Source organism: Camellia sinensis, chromosome 1 (genome assembly GCF_055761805.1).
Source record: "Camellia sinensis isolate YWXY chromosome 1, ASM5576180v1, whole genome shotgun sequence".
In the NCBI taxonomy this organism is placed as follows: Eukaryota; Viridiplantae; Streptophyta; class Magnoliopsida; order Ericales; family Theaceae; genus Camellia; species Camellia sinensis.
Window position 1 is genome coordinate 149007163 of NC_138961.1, and position 9888 is coordinate 149017050.

General features: G+C 33.3%; 1 long non-coding RNA gene across 1 annotated transcript; it reads left to right on the forward strand.

Moving 5' to 3' along the window:
- The first annotated feature begins 591 nt into the window (after positions 1-591).
- LOC145790030 (uncharacterized) lies at positions 592-1773 on the forward strand. The gene is made up of 2 exons (XR_014328665.1): positions 592-1450; positions 1585-1773. It is a non-coding gene; the product is annotated as an uncharacterized LOC145790030 (long non-coding RNA).
- The last annotated feature ends 8115 nt before the right edge of the window (positions 1774-9888 follow it).

Consider the following 9888-nt stretch of genomic DNA (forward strand, 5'->3'; position numbering starts at 1 on the left):
TTACACAAACTCAATTTGACCGATTCAATGATCGGAAACTCCGAAACCAAACTTCAATTAGAAACCCTAGGTTTGTCCGGGATTCAACACTGCGATTACGGCCTCAGTTGGCTCTGGAGGAGTTGTAAACAGCTCAAGAAACTCCAATTGCGAAGCTTCTATGCAATCGGCGATGAATCATCACTCTCATCGTTCGTCGAATGCTTAATTAGTCTCCAAGAAGTAGAATTGTGGACATGTAGGGCGATAATCAACGAGGTTCCTATTCCTCCTCCTCTTTCATACACTTTCTCATTCTAGGGTTTCAAGTTCTTGAACCCCTTCAATTTCATTTTAATTCATCATCCCCTGTTTTCCCTACTATTCCGTCAAGCTTTTACAGTCTATTTCATACACTTTTCCTACTCTTCTGTCCCTAATGCTTTAAATTTGCACCTTACAATGAACAAGTGTGATGATCAATCTGGGAAGCAAGATGCAAAAGAACAAGAAATGGAATGTCTGGTTGTAGGAGATGCAGCTGTTTCAGAGCCTGGGGAGACTAAGAGTTTTGGGGAGGAAAAAATTTCAACTTCTTCTATGTTTGAAACAGATGCTTTAGTTCCTGAAATTGAAAAGACTGAGAAGCAAGATGTAGAAGCACAAGCTAGCAATGATCTTATTTTGCAGGATGCTCTTTTGAAGCACTGGTGGACAGACATGGATGAAAGATTATGCATGGATGGAAGACTCTGGATGCTCTTTTGTATGTTTTATGGACAGAGAAAAAGTTCCTTTATCACATCATACATGGATGGAAGATTCTGCTTCTAGTAGACAGTCATCTACTTGTTGTGAACCAGAATTTCTCTGTGAAGTCCAGAGAAAATTCGACCAGAGAAATTCTCTGTGAAATGTGAAGTTCAGAGAAAATTGGACCAGAGAAAATCTCTGTAAACTAGAATTTCTCTGTGAAGTCCAGAGAAAATTCGTCTAGAGTCTCTAGATCGAATTTTCTCTGACTAGTTGAGTCTAACTGATTCAATTTCCCCTTCTACAGCTTGTATTATATCTGTCAACTACACAAATGATGTGTTCTTGTACATGTGTGCTTTTGGTATTGTTGTTGTTTCTTGGTAATAAAGTTTGTGCAGTATTTGTGCTGTTTAGTTACTGATATAGAGGTTGATGAAGATGTCGAACAAGAAGATAAACCTGGAGTTCAAAACCTCAGCATCTCTGTGTTCTACAAGAGGCAAAGTAGTCAAGTAAAAGTCCTTTTCATCTCATTATTGCTCCGAGCCTTCACTTCCAACTCGGCCGAATCCAGTGACCGTGACGATAATTCGGGCTTAAGCATTAGCGATTGTATGGAAAAGTGCTGGAACAATTGCAGTTGTGTTGGGTTCACCACAAGCAATAGCAATGCTAGTCCAGAGAAATTCTCTGGGTTTCAAATTAAGCATTCCAGGTTCCAAATTGTGAATTGAATTTTTTTTTGTTTCATTTGAAGTTGAAACCAGAGAAATTCTCTGGTTTTTGAATTGAATTTTCTCTAGGTTGAAACCAGAGAAATTCTCTGATTTTTGAACTAAATTTTATCAGGGTTGGTCCAGAGAAATTCTTCCCAGAATTTCTCTGGACCAATTTTCTCTGTGACGTGAGATGATGACAATGGTCATGATTCGGCGCTGAAGAAGTTGTAGAACTCTCCCATTAATGGAAGACTGAAGCGGAAATATAAAGGCCACGAATTGTATACGAAACACAATGGTAGAAAGAATTTTGAATTTACAGCCAATACATTGTTTTTTCTTAGGAATTGGGAAGAACTTGCATCAAGTGATAAAAGGGAAGGGGGAAAAAAAAAATCATTCGTAAACTTCTTCAAGATAAAAAAGACATTTCTTGATTATCAGTGCACAAACATTCACCAAAAATATGCATGGTGTATGTGTGGCTCCCTCTGCATAAAATTCTGAGAATAATTAGATTTTCCAGAGAAATTTGGACTGAAATTTCTCTGGACTAATTTTCTCTGGACTGAAATTTCTCTGGATCAAGGTTGAGGGACCTTAGACATTATGAAAATATTGTTGATGGACCTTAGACATCATAAAAATATTTGATGTCCTTTATGCTATAAAATCATAAGATCAAGGACCTTAAAAAAAAAACCCCTAAAAAGAATAAGTTATTATCTAAAACAATTGAATTTAGAAAATTATTAAAATAATCTATTCTCAAATGGTATTTAAGTTTTAATTATGATTTTTAAAATTTTTAAATCTCATTAAATTTTTGATAATTAGAATTGCCCTTTAAATAATTATTATTTATTATTTATGATTATCTATAAAAGAATATAACGATTCGATATTTATTTTGATTTTCAAAATTTTAAAACATCAACTTTTAAATCGAAAAAAAAATAAAAATTTTGATGTGCAAAAAAAAAAAGTAATTTTTTTTGCAAAAATTTGATTTATTTTTTGGTGCAAAATTGAAATTTTTGTGTTTATAAAAAGACATGATGATAGAACATTGATGTGCAAAACTGAAAAAAAAAATATTAAAAATGAAAAACAGATAATGTTCTTGAATTTAAAACTGAAAAAAATAAAAAATAAATAAATAAATAAAAACTGTTCAGTATGTTTGGTTTCAATTTTTCGAATTCAATTTTTTAAAAATTGAGTTTTTTACTTTTCATGTGTTTTTTATTTTTAGTGAATGTTTTTAAAACTTTAAGTAATTTTTTTACTTTTTTAGATGTATCTTACTTAAATATATCTAAATAGTAAAATATTTGTGAAAAAAATAAAAATTAATAAATACATAAAAATACGAAAAATGTACTGAATTTTCTTCTTTTTTTTTGCATTTTTGGTATTTAGTGCATTTTTAAAAGATTTTTTCACAAATATTATACTTTTTAAGTGTATTTTTGTTAGGTGTATCTAAAAATTAAAAAAAAATTACTAAAAATATTTAAAAAAATCATTGAAAACATTAAAATACATAAATAAAAAAGTAGAATTTTCTAAAAACTGTTTTTTGAAAACCAGAACTAAACAAGTTTGTTGATATTCTCGATTTTATTAGATAGTTGAATCAAACAAATAAGTAAAATGGCAAAAATGTTTAATCTCATGCTCTGTTTTTTTATCAGTTAGTAAAACAATTATCTGAAACAATATTACTCTGTAAAATTGATAATGTTCTTAATTTTAAAAATTAGAAAAAATTAATAATATTCTCAGTTTTACTAAATAGGACTTATTGGTTAAAAAAATCTTAAATAGGACATGAGCTACCTTAACGTTTGTAAATAGGACTTTTAGATAATTAACTCTTAAATTATTATGAGTGCTGCTATTATCACCCCATCAATTATTTTAGACCCCCTATTTTTTAGCTTTTTTTATTACAATAATAATCTCAAATAAAATTATTAAAAAGGATATCAATAATTTTGGGACACCACATCTGAAAATTAAGCTCACATACCTACTGCATCATGAATTAAGGTTTATGAGAGTATCCACTTCCATTATCACCCCTCCATCGTCCCCAAATCCCATCTTTCAAATCCGTCCACCCTCAAAACCTTAAAAAACATTTGGCGTCAATATTCCAGTAGTAACGATAGCAACCATCTGATTACCTGCACTTCTTCAGTAATGATAATAAGTGGAAGTTTTTCCAGCAATCATAATTCCATGAGACTAAAGAAGTACAACAATATAAGTTCCTTCAACTTTGATGGTGTCCTTAACTCAGATGAAATTAGTCTTATAAAGGTAAATTTCCTAGGGGGAAAAATGGCAAAAATAATAAAAATTGTTCGTCATTTTTTCAGAACTAAGCTCCCGAACATATGATCGCAATTTGGGAACACAATCCTTAACATTGTTTATTTGTTCGGAAACAGGTAACTGAACATTTCTTATTTGTTCGGGAACAGACAAGCAACACTAATAATGGTCAAACCAAAAAAAATGATGAGGTGGCAAATATCACAACCCAAGCCAGTCTTGTCATGGCAATTGACAGTAATCACAGTTGGCTCTTCTTCTTTTTTCTCAAGCACAAAAATCCTAACCCAATTTCTTGCTGATATATTCTAAGGATTGAAGATTAAAAACCTTACATTTATTTTCTCACTATAAGGTCATGAACAAGTATGTGGAAATGAAATAGTAATCACATTCGTGAGTTTTGTTAGGATTTTTGGGATAGAGGTTTTTTTAGGGGTGTGCATTCAATTGAATTGGTGGAATGTTTTCAAAAGGATAGTTTTGGTATTATTTGAGAGAATAAATTTTAAAGGTTTTAAAATTTATAAGTGCGAATACAAAGAAATGGGGATCCAAAATAATTGATGAGGTGCTAATAACAGCACTCATTATTGTCAAATTATTTATTTAATTCTTAAATTATTAATTGAATTTACTCAATCCTTAAAATACATAAATCAAAATTTATTTAATCTTTAAACTATTGAATCCCTAAAATATTCAGGGGTCGTTTGGCAATATTGGCTTTTTGGCTTTTTTGACTTTTTTAGCTTAAGACTTCTTTGTTTTTTTGGTTTTCTTGTTTGGCTTTTTTGTATTGGAATGACAAAATTGCCCTCCAATTGGAAATAATGCTTTTTTTACTTTTTGTTTGTATATGGGTCAATTTGGTAATTTTGCATCCAAAGTCAAGTGTTTTGTCATTTTGTGATTTTGTAGCTTTTTTTTGTCCATATGTACGTATTTAGTCCCAACGAGAAAACCAAACCGGGGCCCAACTCAAACATATTTAGTCCTTAAAAAATTATAAAAATAAAATATATGTCCATAAGTATTATAAATTAGTAAAATATCTTACTTAATTAAAATTTTATTATAGAAAAAATCTTTTAAATATATTTTGTCTTTAAAAAGTAATTTTTGTTGTCGTGTGTTAAAATTAGTATTAAAGTTTACTTTTTCTAGTCTTGCCAATAACATTACATAAGTATTTGATATATTGAAAAAATAAAATTAAATAATTTAAATGATAACACTTTATTATAAAAAATAATAGAACAAAATAATAAAAAAAAACTTAACAAAAAACCTATAAATAATCAATTAAAAATTATAAAAATAACTTATGCTCACTTTTTTAAAATAGAATAAAAATTAAAATAAAATTTTAATTAGATTGGGTCTTTTATTAATTTATAAGACTTATAGACTTATATTTTATTTTTATAATTTTTTTTAGAGACTAAATAAGTTTAATTAGGGACTTAATAAACTAAATCGATACTTTACGGATTAAATGCTTTAAGGACATAGTGACTCCATCAATAATTTAAGGACTAAATAAAAATTTGACTATAATTTAGGGGCATAAAATGTAATGAACCCTTGGGGAACTAATCCAAAGGTCAAAGCCCAACATAACATGCCCTATTTAGGCTCAAAACAAATGAGTGATTCTACTTACATCACTAGTTTATGGGAAATTATATTTCTATATACTTAATTACCTCAGTACACATCTTCTCTCAGTACACACACTTATTAATTTGATTATTAATTAATTTTCTCAATCCAGACACTTAAAGTTACAATTATACATTTCACTCATAATCATTGTATACATACCACTCAAGTTTCTTTTCTACACACTTATTAAGTGACCCTGCTTCCAAATTTGTAGACCCACGTGAAAACCATTCAAGGCCACGTGTGAAGTAAAATGACGCAACGGAATAAATCACACAAGGGTAGATATCGTTCTAACAGACGAAACAAGGACTAGATATCTGTCACGACCCAAACCCGCCCCTATAGGTCTAGCGTCATGACTGGCCAGTAATCCGAGATTACCAAAGGCCTATTTAACAGTAATGCAATAATAGCGGCTGGCGGAAGTTTGTAAATAATAAAATATAACGTCCAATGAGCTGTGAGAACTTGAATGAGTAACATAAGTTTCATATACTGATATATGTACAAACACTTAAGTCTATAAGATTTTATAGACAAAATAAAACAGATGTTAGGGAATTAAATCCCAAAGCCAAAACGATTTATACAATGTTCACTTGACTTCATAAGAGAGCACTCAAAAACAATCCTTGACATTAACGGTTTAGAACCTCATAGTGAGGCACAGTAGGTTGGCTTGACAAAACGAGTTCAAGTCAACACTGCTAACTTTGCTCCGGTGCTTGACCACATACATATATATAGTAAACTGTGAGTTAAAGCCCAGTGAATAACAAATGTGTAAAGAGGTTAAGAATGAATGCCCTTTTAGTAATTAAAAATAGTCAATTGCATATGTAGATCAGTTATTCAATCAATGCCTCATATTTCATGTCATATCAATCATTTAGTAATCATAGCAGTCATACGTGGTACATCCAATAGCAAAGCAGTACAGTAGGTCATGATAGACTGAACAGTCAATGAATGGCCATCAATACAGTAACAGTAGTTCCAAGGATTGGAACTGACAGAGATCTCTGTAACAGTAACAGTAACAGTAGCAATAGCAGTAACAGTAACAGTCAGTTGCTGTCACGACCCAAACCCGCCCCTATGGGTTTAGTACCGTAACCGGCCAGTAATCCGAGATTACCGAAGGCCTGCTTAACAGTAATACAGAATTACAGAGTACAGGGGCTGGCGTAAGCCAATACAGTAATTAAAATATGTCCAATGAGCTGTGACAGTCTGTATGCAAAAAGACTTTTCATATCATATACACATATACAGTCAGTACCAAAACAGTATGTACAATATATACAATCATTCAGGACAAGGACTTAATCCCTATTTAAAACAGTACAGTACAAAAACATTCAGTCTATACAGAACATAACCAAGAAGGGGAAAAACTAAAACACCCCAAAAGCCCTAGCTTGACAGGCTCGGAACCTCGCAGTGAGGCACAATGGTTGGCTTTGACAAAATGGAGTCTAACCCACGCTCCTAGCTCCGGTCTGGTGCCTGAACACCTACATATATATATATGAGTAGTGAGCTAAAGCCCAGTGAATAACATAATGCGTAAAGAGGTTAAGAATGAATGTCCTTTCAGCATTGAAAACAATCAATTGATTCAGTGTATCAGTCATTCAGTCATATGTGGTGCATCCATTAACAGAACAGTACAGTAAACAGTAGGTCTTAAAAGACCGAACAGTCAATGATGGCCATCGTAACAGTAAACAGAAGTTCAAAGATAGGAACTGACAGAGATCTCTGTAACAGTAGCAGTAACAGTAACAGTAGTTGCTAAGGATGCCACAATACAGTTCAGAATAGAGGACAAACATTCATCTAGTTAACAGTGAACAGTTCAGAAAACAGTTCAGTTGATCATTCAGAAAATATTCATTTTCGAACATACCTTTACAACATTGTTACTCACAGAGTTTTGGGCTATAAACAGCTAGAGCACGTCGCCGAAAGCCAACCCTATACAGTGACAGAACGAACACACACTAAGTTACATATTCGGGAATCAAAGACTTAGGCCTCGTTTGGGAACAGGCTAATTTAGTAACTTTTTGGCTTTTTGGCTAAAAAGGTAGGTAAAAAAAATTTGTATGTTTGGGATGATTTTTTGGCTAATTACGAAAAGATGTGCAAAAAGTAGAGAGAAAAGAGAATCTTTGACTTTTTGGTATGGGTTGTTGGCTTTTTGGCTAATTTAGTAACTTTTTGGCTAATTGGCTAAAATAGCCTCTTGCCAAATGAGGCCTTAGTCCCTACTTTAGCTCAGTGTGGTCCTACATTAATATCCTCATTAAGATGCCTTAAACTAGGCCTAAGAATGCCTAGGATGAAATGAGGATGCAAAGATGCCCTTTAAAAATATTTTCAAAAAACAGGGGTCCCGCTCGAGCGTGGGTTTACCCGCTCGGGCGTACAAGCAAACAAAATACTCCACTCGAGCGCAAGTTATCCCGCTCGAGCGGACTGTAAAACATGCCAAAAGTACTGGATGTATGAAAATCACACTCAATTGGGCGCTCGATACCCGCTCGAGCGTGTGACACAAGTCCTCGCTCGAGCGTCCAATACCCCGCTCGAGCGGACTGTAAAATAGTGTAAAGTGTTGGATGTACAAATTTCACGCTCGAGCGCCAGTCACTCCGCTCGTGTGTGAGTCCAAAATCTGGAATTTCCAGATTTGAACCTCAAGCTCAAAAACAAGTTTCAATATACCAAATTCGATTCTTTTGGGCTAATTTTCTGGAAAACACTTCAAAACTCATAATATAACATGTTTCAAAGATTAATTTGAGAAATCAAAACCCAAAGGTAGTTCGATTAACTCCAATTTCAAACCAATTTTCATGAACATAACTCAAACATGACATGCATGAGTTTAAACCAATTCAAAGCTTCAATTACTTGCTCAAATGAGCTAATTCTTCCAAAAACATGGTAAAATCATGAACTATACTCAAAATATGAACATGCAAAAGGAATTTCATGAACATTAACTTCAAAACTCAAGAATGGCAACATGCATGCATGGATTAAGCTCTTAATTCAACATATTAAGCAAATTTTGACTCCTATTTCCAATATAACAAGAATCAAGCAAGAACTAACTTAAAGACAAGTTTAAGAAGGTGGATTCTCTACCTTAGACCTTGAATATCAAGTGTAGGAAGCTCAACTATGAAATCAACCTTCAATTTCTTTAATTCACCAAGCAATTCACAAGATGGAACTCAATTTCCCTCACTCTCTCCCTTTCTTCTCTCTTGGTCGGTTTGTCTCAAGAAAAATGGCTGAGGAAAAGTCTAATGCTAACATAAATGAATCAACAAAAGGGTCCTAGATTAATCCACTAGGATGGCAATTTGGTGATTAAGGCCAACTTTTATAATTTATCAACGTTTGTTCTAATTTAATCATACCAAATCACATTTCAATTAAATACACCATAAAATCATATAAATCTCAATTAACATAAAACACTAATCAATTTTTGGTTCGGCCGCCGATAAGGCCTTCGATTTGTAGTTTAAAGCTTAAAATATGAACAGATAATTTAACAGTTAACGGATAGAATCGCACTTAAACACATACAGACAATCAATCAGTTCAGGATTTCAGTCAATTCAGTCAATTATCATAATCAGTCTCAGTTTAACAGTAATCAGTGGTTTATCAGTAAACAGTGGTGAGGGTTGTCACAGTTGCTATGGATGCCACGAGTACAGTTTATAAAATAGAACAAATATTCATTTGGTAAATAATGTCATTTCAGAAAACAATACAGTCAATTGTTCAGAAAATAATTATAATCGAATATAGCTTTACAACATTGTTACTCACAGTTGATTCCCAGGCAAATAGAGTGAGTAAGCAATTCAACTATCTTATGGCACGTGACCTGCACAGACACATAACAATATATAGTTGAAGCACACGCTTAGATAGTACATAACTTATTTCACTTTGTTATTTGTGTGTTTCTATCATTTATCCCCATTATGGTGACCCAATCTTGGCCTAGGAATGCCTAGGATGCAATGAGGATGCCAAAATGCATTGGAAAACACTTGGTTAAATTTCTGAAAACAGGGTTCCCGCTTGAGTATAGCTTTCTTCGCTCGAGCGGACATGCAAAATGTGAGTGGTCACTCGAGCGTAGCTTCCTTCACTCGAGTGGTCTGCAAACTTTGAAAAAGTGCTGGTTGCATGATTTTTCCACTCGATACCCGTTTGACGCTCGCTCGAGTGCAAGACTCAGGTCTTCGCTCGAGCGCAACTCTTGTCGCTCGAGCAGACTGCAAAACATAAGCACTTTTGGGAGCGTGCATTTCACGCTCGAGTGAACTTTCTGGTCCCTCGAGTGGAAGCGCAAGATCACAGAGTGGTCGCTCGAGCGCAGGTT